This window comes from Polypterus senegalus, chromosome 12 (assembly GCF_016835505.1).
Source record: "Polypterus senegalus isolate Bchr_013 chromosome 12, ASM1683550v1, whole genome shotgun sequence".
Classification (NCBI taxonomy): Eukaryota; Metazoa; Chordata; class Cladistia; order Polypteriformes; family Polypteridae; genus Polypterus; species Polypterus senegalus.
Genome location: NC_053165.1, coordinates 158,222,284 through 158,233,280, shown reverse-complemented (window position 1 = coordinate 158,233,280; position 10,997 = coordinate 158,222,284).

Below are 10,997 nucleotides of genomic sequence, written 5' to 3'. Positions count from 1 at the left end.
TTGTGCAGAAGTCAGGTTAGTTGGACGATCATTTATTTTTCAACAGGACAAGGACCCCAAACACACCTCCAGGCTGTGTAAGGGCTATTTGACCAAGAAGGAGAGTGATGGAGTGCTGGAAATGGTCATGAAAATAAAGAAAACACATTGATTGAGGAGGTGTGTCCAAACTTTTGGTCTGTACTGTATATATATATATATATATATAGTAGAGATATATATATATATATATATATATATATATATATATATATATATATATATATATATATATATGTGACAGTAGGGGGCAGTAGTGCACCCTTGAACCCTCAGGTACAACTCCAGACACCAGGTAAAAGTCCAGAACCTTTTTATTTTGTTCTTCTGTGCACCAAGCACCCTCCACACTACTCATACAATAAACCCCAAAACACTATTAATAAAGTCTCCTCCTCGCCCAGACACTTAGCCACCCTTCCTCCCAGCTCAGCTCGTTGTCTGGACTGAGGCACCGTCCTTTTATAGCCCCTGACCCGGAGGTATTCCTGTCCCGACAGTCCATAGTTCCTTACTCCTTCCGGGTCAGGGCAATCAGTCCTTTTCTTTAACCCGGGAGCACGTCATTCCTTCCTGTCATGTGACCCTGACGTACTCCGGGTCATAGGGCATAAAAGAACCCATAAGCCCCCCTACAGCGACTCCTGGTGGCCCCCAAGGTATCCAGCAGGGTTGTGTTAAAACACTACAAAGTCCATAAGGCCCTGCTGGACCTCGGGGCATGGTCCTGCTGTCGGGAGAGCTCCTCCTGGCGGCCTGGGGGTGTGAACCGGCATGGGAAGCCGGCAGTCTTCCACAATATATATATATACACATATATATAGTGGTTCCTTGGTATACATCCTTAATCCATTCCAGACCCTTTGACTTATATCAAACAGGATGTATACCAAACAAATTTTTCCCAAAAGAAATAAAGGGAAAATGATTAATCCGTTCCAATGAAAAAACTTCCTATTGTTATTGGCATATTGTACATTGATGGGGTTGTATGAAATAATTTAAACACTGCTTAATACTAAAATACATAAATACAAAAGCAATCAGATGAAATAAATGAAAATTTAACCTCAGTTTACTTTTTAATAACGTCTTTGTTTTTCACAATCATAAATACCGTCATTCTTGGCATACGGTATGCAGCAGCCAAGTCCCAGATACGCATGCCATCTTCATACTTTTCAACAATCAATTCAAATTTACGTGAACACAAAATCACGTGAAAATTCACATAGAGTTATAGTGCGGGTTGTTCACTAAATGCTAGAAACTGGTGTATATATACACACACATACACACACACACACATACATACATACATACATACATACTATATATATATATATATATACACACACACATATATATTCATTGCATTCATAGTCTGAGTCCCAACCTGAATTGTGTGGGTGGTTACCTACCAGGTAACACTTGTGGTTGGTCTGCCATTCGGCAAACATCCGCCACAGTGCCATTTTCAGTTGAGAGTAGCAGATCATGGAATGTTGCATAGTTTACTGTCAAATAATGCAAAGAGTGTTTCAACCTCATTTGGGACACACATATATATGTAAGTATAGAGGTCATTGGAAAGAACTGCAGGTCCTCAAGCTGAAATGCCGAAATTAAAAGGTCATCCCTGTTTAATTGAATCAATAGTCCAAAAAAAAGTGTGTGCTGAACAAATGAACATCAAGGTCCTACCTCAAAAAACCTTGTTTGGCTGATAAAGCCTCTCAGTGACACGGTGGGAAGGAGCTCCTTCCTGCTGTGCATTCCCATAACAAGTGAGCCTCTTTCCAGAAACCTCGGAGTATGTAAGTGGTGGGAATAGAAGGGGCAGAGTCAGTAGCCCTCATTGGGCATCTCCTTGGCACTGTGGAGGGAACACAAAGATATACTTAGCACCAGCACCCTCTTTCAACCCAGGGTGGAAGTATGATGAGGATGATCCACTAATGTGCATGCATAACTATATATATATATTTTTCCTTGATTTCCCCCTCTGCTCCACAGTTTAAAATGACAAATCAAACAATTCAGACTTGTGATTGAAGTGCACATTGCAGAATTTCATTTAAGGAGATTTGCTGACATGCTCCTTAAATGCTGCAACAGAACCAGACCAGATTTTACAAATGCAAACTAATGAATCTGACATTGCAACAAAATGATTTTCATCATTAAATTGTCCAGTTGCAGCAATTGTTACTGTTACTGGAGGCTTCTCTGTCAAACCGATGGCTTAGTTACATGGCCTTGTTACTCACTGTAGTGTTCACCAAGAAATATGTCATGTAAACTCTTCAATTAAAGGCTCTATGCAAAATAAAGACTGACATTGCTGTGCCTGGATATTCTAACTGTGGCGAGATCAGTTCTCACTAGAGGGCAGTGTGTAGTCACCGTAAAGTGAGGGTTACCTGAGGTCACAACGCAGCGCTCCCTCATGTGGGTGACAGCAGATATCTGACCCCTTTGCAACTCATGCAGGATCCTTTTATCTCATCTTTGTAACTGCACCTTCTTTTAACCGTGCATGCACGTGGGGTAGACTGTCTGGGCCTGCAATCTTTGTGAATCTCTCTCTCTCTGTGTTTCCCTTCTGTCTCAGAATGTGGCACAGGTGGCACTGAGCTTAGCAGGTTAGGTAATGTGATGTGTTGTGTTGTCAGATGTCTCAGATGAATTTGAGTCCTAGTCTGGGGTTTGTGCCCTGCCTTAAGGTATTTTAAATAGAAATTTGATGTGAGGCATAATATGAGGGTCATAGGGACTGTTAGGTGTTCAGTGTACAATGTATGAGATATAAAAATAATTTACTTTATACAGCACCCACTGAATGAACATGTGAAACACTTCTTATTATATTCAAAGCACTGGCAGGTTATCTGATTTGTCGAGTCTCTAAAGGTCAGAAACTGATGTTAGGTGGCACCTTTCCTTAAGGGGTATCATGCCAAGGGTGGTATTAGGCTTCTACTGTATATTTCATATTATATGTCAGGTCAAGTGGCTTTCCCATCATACCATCCATACACCGTCTTGTAGCATACGGTGACATGAAACATCAAACAGCATTGGTAACAATGGTTGCAGCAGGTGTCCTCCCCCCATAGGATGTAGTGAAAACAGGGGGGTTTGGTGGGTTTGCCTTTCTCAAAAGAAAGTGGAGATGCTGCTGTGCCTTTCCAGTTATGGAGGTGGTGCGAATTTCCCATGTTCTTGACCAGTTCCACCACAAAGCCATCTACTTGTCCATGCTACGAGACAGATTTTTTTTTCCGCACTTACGCCAGTCATCATTATTTCCATTCTCTAAGTAGACTCATCCCCATTGCTGACAAAACCCACCATCGTTGTGACGTCAGAAACCATAATGACGGCGTCAGAGGGTTACGCAGCCATACAGTCGTGAGTCAGCAGAGCGAACACAAGTAGGCTGAGCACACAGACCTGGGGGACAACGCCTAGTGCTCAGCGTGACGGTGCTGGAGTTGGTGTTACCGATACAGACTGTCTGGGGTCTCAGTCGCATAGGAAAGTGTCGTTGCCTAGTGGACTCAGCTTTCCTGTTGTCACACACATGCACATGGCAGGGTTAGGTAGAAGGGCCAAAAGAAGGTCATTCCACGCCAGGCCAGTACTGAAAGTACTCTCAGGTCACAGATAAAAGAAGCCACTTGACCTCCTGCAAACGAGTCAGAAGGCAGTGGACAACACTTGGAGGAGGAGGAGGAGGGAAGAAATCTTTACTGTGTGTTGTGATGTAAAGAGGATTATAGAAGGGCCTGTAAAGGTACTGGAAAGAATAAATCATTTTATTTGAAACCATGACTGTGTATGTGCGGGTTGTGTCCAGGGTTTGGGGCTCAGTGATGCCCCCCATCTTTCACAACTTCTAATATATAGTGTCTTTCATATCTATCTAACAATCATACAGCACCTTTCATATCTATCATATAGCACCTTTCATCTCTATATATAATCTTCATTTGGATCTTGATCTTTGTTTGTCCGTGAATGAATTAGAAGCAGCAGCACTAGATGACAGTAGAGAGACAGCTAAAACATAGGCATTGCATTAAGAATCTCCTCCAGGCTTATACTACTGAAGACTGTAGTACCTCAGTCACACCTCAAAACACAGACATTCAAACTAAACAAATTGTTGTGCTTTAAATTAACTAAAGAGATCTTCATTTAGATCTTGATCTTTGTTTGTCCGCGAGTTCCACGCATGCGTAGACCACCTTCCAGTTTAGTACGTTGTTGTTACTCACGGATGTCAACGATGTGCCGGAATAACGAAAGGGGTGGTGGACAGTGTTACGCTGGTTAGCTCCTGAGGCCTGGTTAGAGAATGAGATTGCCGAAAATAAAAGGCATGTGCCTACGTAACATATGCATGAAAGAAAGACAGTGGGGAAAATGAATGACAACGTAACAGCACGTTCTGGAAATTCTTATTGTTACGTTGTAGCCGGTGTGTGCTGCGCGTCTCACAGTTGTACCGTGTCTTGCTCACATGTCAGTGAAGTGATCCCTATTTATGCTTTAAAGAGCCTGGATACCTATGTGTCCCCCTTTTATAACCATTGCTCCGTGTATATTGCCTTACTCTTTGGATTGCCACAAAGCAACCTGCGAGATTGGAGAAAGGATGAGAAGACATCGTGAGAGGAAACAATAGCGTCGTGAAAACGAGATGGACTGTGAACGGACAGAAGCAGAAATGCTCCTACACCACCACATAATTACTATTCGGACAGTGATTCTGAGTAGGCCGTTCCTATCGAATCAATGTCCAAGGGTTTTCTTTTGTAATTTTGTTTCCCTTATAAAAAATCATAATGCTGTGCGGCGAAAGGCTCAGTTCACGACTGGCAGCCGCGTTTAAACAGGGAGCCCTTCACAGACAACTTTAACACGCGCAACGTAGTTTGGGCGCACATGGCTAGTATCTTTTATATAGTGCCTTTCATATCTATCTATCATATAGTGTCTTTCTATCTATCATATAGCTCCTTTCATATCTATGTTATATAGTGCCTTTCATATCTATCTATCTATCATATAGTGTCTCTTATCTCTATCTATCTATCATATAGCTCCTTTCATATCTGCCTTTCTATCCAAGTCAGGACGTCTATCCAGAAGACCCCAAACAGCTACAAGTACACTGTATTGTTCTACATGGGGCCCTCCTGCACCTTCTTGCAGTCACACATCAACATCAAGTCCTAAAAGGAGGAAGTGCCCAAGCTCATTGTTTTTATTTCCTCTCAGCAGAAGATGCCAATGGCTGGTCCTCTTACCCTTTTTTTTATATTCCATGGGAAATCGAAGTATCAGGAATGCCAAATATTTGGCTATGCCTGCATTCTGGCAGACGTTCAGGTGTAAACCGTTGCCTAGGTGTCTGTGTGTTCCGGAAAAAATAACAACGTATAAGGTGTGCGTACTTACATCAGAAAGAGGAGAAGCAGGATGAGACGGGTCCACTGGAGAGCTTTATTTACTATACACATTCTAAAGGAGCTGACAGGCGAGACTTAAAGCCAAGACCCTACAGCAGGCAGGCTGAGTGACAAAATGAAACACAGCTTTATTGAGTCATGAACTTTTCTCATTAAGAACAAGTTTTGAGGTTTCATAAAGATTTTTAACTGTCTGTTTTTCTTTTGTAATTTATGTATCTTTTTTACTGCATTCGGGTCCAAATACTATGCCATTTTTAGGGGAACAGATGACAAGTTTAGTTGCCAGGGGGTTTCAGTAACTACTCACCTGAACCTTACCTGTAACATGAAGAACACTTTCTTGTGAAATATTTAAAAGTATGTTTTTTTTCTTTTATTATGTAACAGTTCTTTTGAATGTGATTATTGTTTCACTCCTGCAACATTAACTTAGACAGCAACCTGTGTTTTAACCAGCAGAGGGTGCTGCAGGATGAACTCGGAGCCTTTCAGGGGCCTGAAGTAAATAAAAGGCAAAGGGGAACTTCCACTAATGCACTGTAAGCATATTGAGAAGGTTATTTTATTTAAGGTTTCGCTTACAACTGGACTTTGATTTATTTTGTTACCTTACCTATATTCCCGTTTTTTTCTTATTTTATTATTTTCTTAATAAACACCATTTTATTAGTTTATTTTGCCTCCTTAGATTCCTTTGCTTTAAAACAGCACAGAGGATTATAGTGGATGAAATGGAAAACATAATGTCATGTAATGGATCGGAAGCCATAGGGCATGGTGGCTCAGTGGTTAAACCTCCAAGTCCTGGGTCTAAATCTTGGGCCAGTCACTACGTGTGGAGTTTGCATGTTCTCTTTTTATGTGCTTAGGATTCCCTTGGGGTACTTGGGTTTTCCTCCCACATACCAAAGATGTTCTTGTGGAGTTAACTGGCAGGTCAAAAATAAGTTGGGAGTTGTGTGGCTGTAGCCTTCCATACCTTATAAGGACTTATTGTGAACAGACTGGTTGGACACAGGTTCAAGATTTGGGATGCCAGCCCAGTAACCCTGTTTAAATGTTTTTTTTGTTTTGTTTTTTTTGATGACAACAAAAGATACAAAAGCCTCTGTCAGTGACAATATACATTAATGCCTAATTTCTAGAGAGGATCCCATCTTAGCTTGAGGATCAAATAAAAGACTCCAACTTCTGTCAGGACAGGGAATATATATATCCCTGTGAGCCCAGAAAGAGGTGTGGCTTGTGAGGTTAGCAGGGGCGTGGCTTGTGAGGTCAGCAGGGGTGTGGCTTGTGAGGTCAGCAGGGGTGTGGCTGCAGTCATTCAGAGCTGGTGATGGAATGACGAGATTGAGAGTGACAGCGCCCCCTCTCATCCCAGTGTGGTATCAGAGTCTCAAAGGAGCCCCCTGTGCACACATGCATGACACCTTATTCTGTTTGTCTGTTAATAATATAGTTGGTCTTAAGTTTTTTTTTAGGTAAGGTTGTTAAACTCACTAATCGTGGAGCTGGAGTGTAGTGCGGTGTTGCATGTTGAGTAGTACTGGGGTCTGTACACATGACAATAATAAAAATAATTCTTTACATGTATATATTGCTTTTCTAACAATTCAAAGCACTTTTCATAGTGAGTGAGAAGCCTCTTCAACCACTGCTGAAGTGTATCGTCCACCTGGATGATGCCATGGCAGCCATTTTTGTGGCAGTCCGATGACCACACATAAGCAAATAACCAATAAACCTATAAAATCAGTCCTGCCAGATTACTTACTCACACTACCAGACCTGCACACACCGTATCACCCCTGTTCAGGTTCAGTTATGCTGGCTTTCTGTAGCAGCTCGTATCAAATATAAACTGCTTGTCCTTACATTTACGGTACTCAAAGGTGGCACTTGGTACCATTGTCCACCTGCCTAAGGGAAAGTCATCCCTGATGAAGGATCACAGGAATTGTTGTGTAGAGGGGTCCTTTCATTGGATTAGCTGGCCCAGCACTGACTCAGCTGTGGAATGGCCAATAGGGGGAGGCAACATGACGGCCGAGGTCTCCAGGACTCTGAACAAATCCAAGTTGTATTCTGTGATATCATCTACTGTTCAATTCTGCTCTGCACTTGTTATATTTTTATTTTACTATTATTTTGTATTGAGGATGTCTTGTGTTCTCTCCTGTGTATTGTATTGTATTGACCCCCTTCTATTTGACACCCACTGCATGCCCAACTCACCTGGATAGGGGTCTCTCTTTCAACTGCCTTTCCCAAGGTTTCTTCCATTTTTGTTTCCCTACAAGGGTTTTTTTGGGAGTGTATCCTTGTCTTCTTAGAGAGCCAAGGCTGGGGGGCTGTCAAAAGGCCCCATTGCAGCACTTTGTGTATGATTTTGGGTTCCACAAAAATAAACCGTATTGTATTGTATTAAAAGCTCTAAATGGCCTCACACCTTTTTACATTTCTGAACGTCTCTGTTCTTACAGAAGCCACTTGTTTCCTGAAGTTGCCCTCCCAGTCCCTTTAACCCCCACAATATGATGTGGCCACCTTCATGTTTCGCTGCTGGTGTGGGTGTTCATTGGTTTAGAACCCTCACACATTGTGGAAAACATTACTGCCAAACAGTTCCATCTTTCCCCTTGCCAAAGGTCAGAGTGTGGACGAAAGAACGAAAATAGAACCATTATGACCAATGCTGCACATCCTCTCTGTGATACACCAGCATGGGGGAACTTTCAGCCAATGAATTATTAATCAGAAGAGGAAAGAAACCCTACTGAGGGCTCCTTTATACCTACGGCAACACACCTGCATGATGCCTCGCTGGGACTGCGCCCTGGTCGTCAGCCAAGCCTTATTTGTAATTCTTGGCGTGTGTGTGTGTGTGAGGCGTTGTTGCTGCTGTCATTATCTGTTATAATACAGTCATATGAAAAGGTTTGGGAACCCCTCTTCATTCTCTGGATTTTTGTTTATCATTGGCTGAGCTTTCAAAGTAGAAACTTCCTTTTAATATACGACATGCCTTATGGAAACAGAAGTATTTAAGCAGTGACATTAAATTTACTGGATTAACAAAAAATATGCAATATGGATGGAGGTATTTCTGACCATTCTTCATACCAAATCTCTCCAGTTCAGTTACATTTGATGGACAGCCTGCTTCAAATCATCCCATAGATTTTCGATGATATTCAAGTCAGGGGATTGTGATGGCCATTCCAGAACATTGTACTTCTCCCTCTGCATGAGATGCCATTGTAGATTTCCAACTGTGTTTTGGCTCATCGTCTTGTTGGAATACCCAACCCCTGCTTAAGTAACTTCAACTTTGTGACTGATGCTTGAACATTATCCTGAAGAAGTTCTTGATATTGGGTTGAATTCATCCGACCCTCGACTTTAACAAGGGCCCCAGTCCCTGAACTGGCCACACAGCCCCTGTGGACGAAAACTCAAACCCGACAGCAGGTGTGGTTATAAAGCAGCTTTATTTTTCAGAGTCACGGTGAGAAGAGTTCCAGAAAAGCAGACAATCAAATATACATGACCGCGTCAGGGCTCTTCTGAACCCCGTCTGTTGGGTGGGGTCCAGTTTTATACCCCTAGAATGCGTAATTTAATATCATTATAAAATGTAACAGTCAACACTTTATTATACACAATCCTTGAGCCCCTTCAATGTCCCTTATGCAACTTGATTTCTTGGCCCCTTTTGTTATGGCGTTCAGATGTAAGCTAAGGGAAAACGTGATAAGGCAGACTCATGTCTGGAATGCTCAGACCTTGAGTCCTTTGCACAAATATTTTTCTGTTTGCTAAAACAAAGCATGCTGTTACTTGATTTCGTCTTCTCAGACATGAATTAGTACAAGGGAACGAAGAGAACATTCGTCTTCCACACCCCACAGCATGATGGAACCTCCATCAAATTTGAGAGGAGGTAGCAGGTGTTTCTCTTGGAATGCGTTGTTCTTCTTCCGCCATGCAAATCGCTTTTTGTTCTGACCAAATTCCTCATTTTTGTCTGATCAGTCCAAAGCACTTTGTTCCAAAATGAATCTGACTTGTCTAAATGAGCATTTGAATACAACAAGCGACTCTGTTTGTGGAGTGAGTGCAGAAAGGGCTTCTTTCTCATCACCCTGCCATACAGATGTTCTTTGTGTAAATTGCGCTGAATTGTAGAACGATGTACAGATACACCATCTGCAGCGAGATGTTCTTGCAGGTCTTTGGAGGTGATCTGTGGGTTGTCTGTCACCATTCTCACAATCCTGCCTCTTCATATGCCGCTCCTGTATTTTTCTTGGCCTGCCAGACCTGTTGGTTTAACATCAACTGTGCCTGTGGCCTTCCATTTCCTGATTCCATTCCTTACAGTTGAAACTGACAGTTTAAACCTCTGAGATGGCTTTTTGTAGCCTTCCTCTAAACCAGGAGACTCAACAATCTTTGTTTTCAGATCTTTTGAGAGTTGCTTTGAGGATCTCATGCTGTCTGTCACTATTCAGAGAAGATTCAAAGGGAAGGAAGCACAACTTGCAATTGACCTTCTTAAATACCTTTGACCACTCATGATTGGACACTCCTGTCTATAAAGTTCAAGGCTTAACGCGCTCATCATACCAAGTCATTAACATTGAGCAGTGACAGGCATTCAGATCAGCACAATGACAAGGGGACCCACATTTTTGCACAGACAGTTTTTCACATTTGATTTAATTTCATACAACTAAATACTGCGTCACTAAAACACTCCAGTACTCAGATGTTCATTGGAAATGAAAGACATACCACCGGTTAACTTTTTTGTTAAAAGGAGAGTAAATTATTATGCAGGCTGAGAGGGTTTCCCAAACTTTTTCGTATGACTGTATGTATTGAGCTTCTGCAAAAAGAAGCACTTCCCCTGTATGAGAAGGGTGGCTGAGTGCATGAGTGAAGAACACTGGAATGGATTAATGGGTAAACCAGAAAATATCTCCTTGTGGACAAATAATATATATAGCTATTGTGGCAGATGGCCAGGGGTCTTGCCCGGTTGGGATGCCCTTCTTATGAGAGGACATGTCAACAGCACTACCTCCCCTAGGACATGACAGGGCAGCCCCTCTGAATGGCCCTGCTGGGGCCCATGGCCACTGAAATGGGGTGCCTGGACAGCTCCATAGCCTTGGACTGCAGCACTTTCGCCACACCCGGAAGTACTGCCAGAAGAGGATTGTGGGAGCACCAGGAGTACTTCCAGGTGCAGTATAAAAGAGGCCGCCTCATTGAGGTAGTGCGGAGAAAAGACAAAAAGGGAAACTAATGTCTGTATTTTGAAATGAAAACACAGTAGTGTGGATGCAGCCCGAGAGAAATGACTAGGAGAAGAGATTAAAGGAGTTGAACCTTTTCAGTTTAAGAAAATAGAAAGTCAAGTCAATGGAGATCAAGTCAAAAACCAAACAGGTGCCAGCTCAGGAGCCA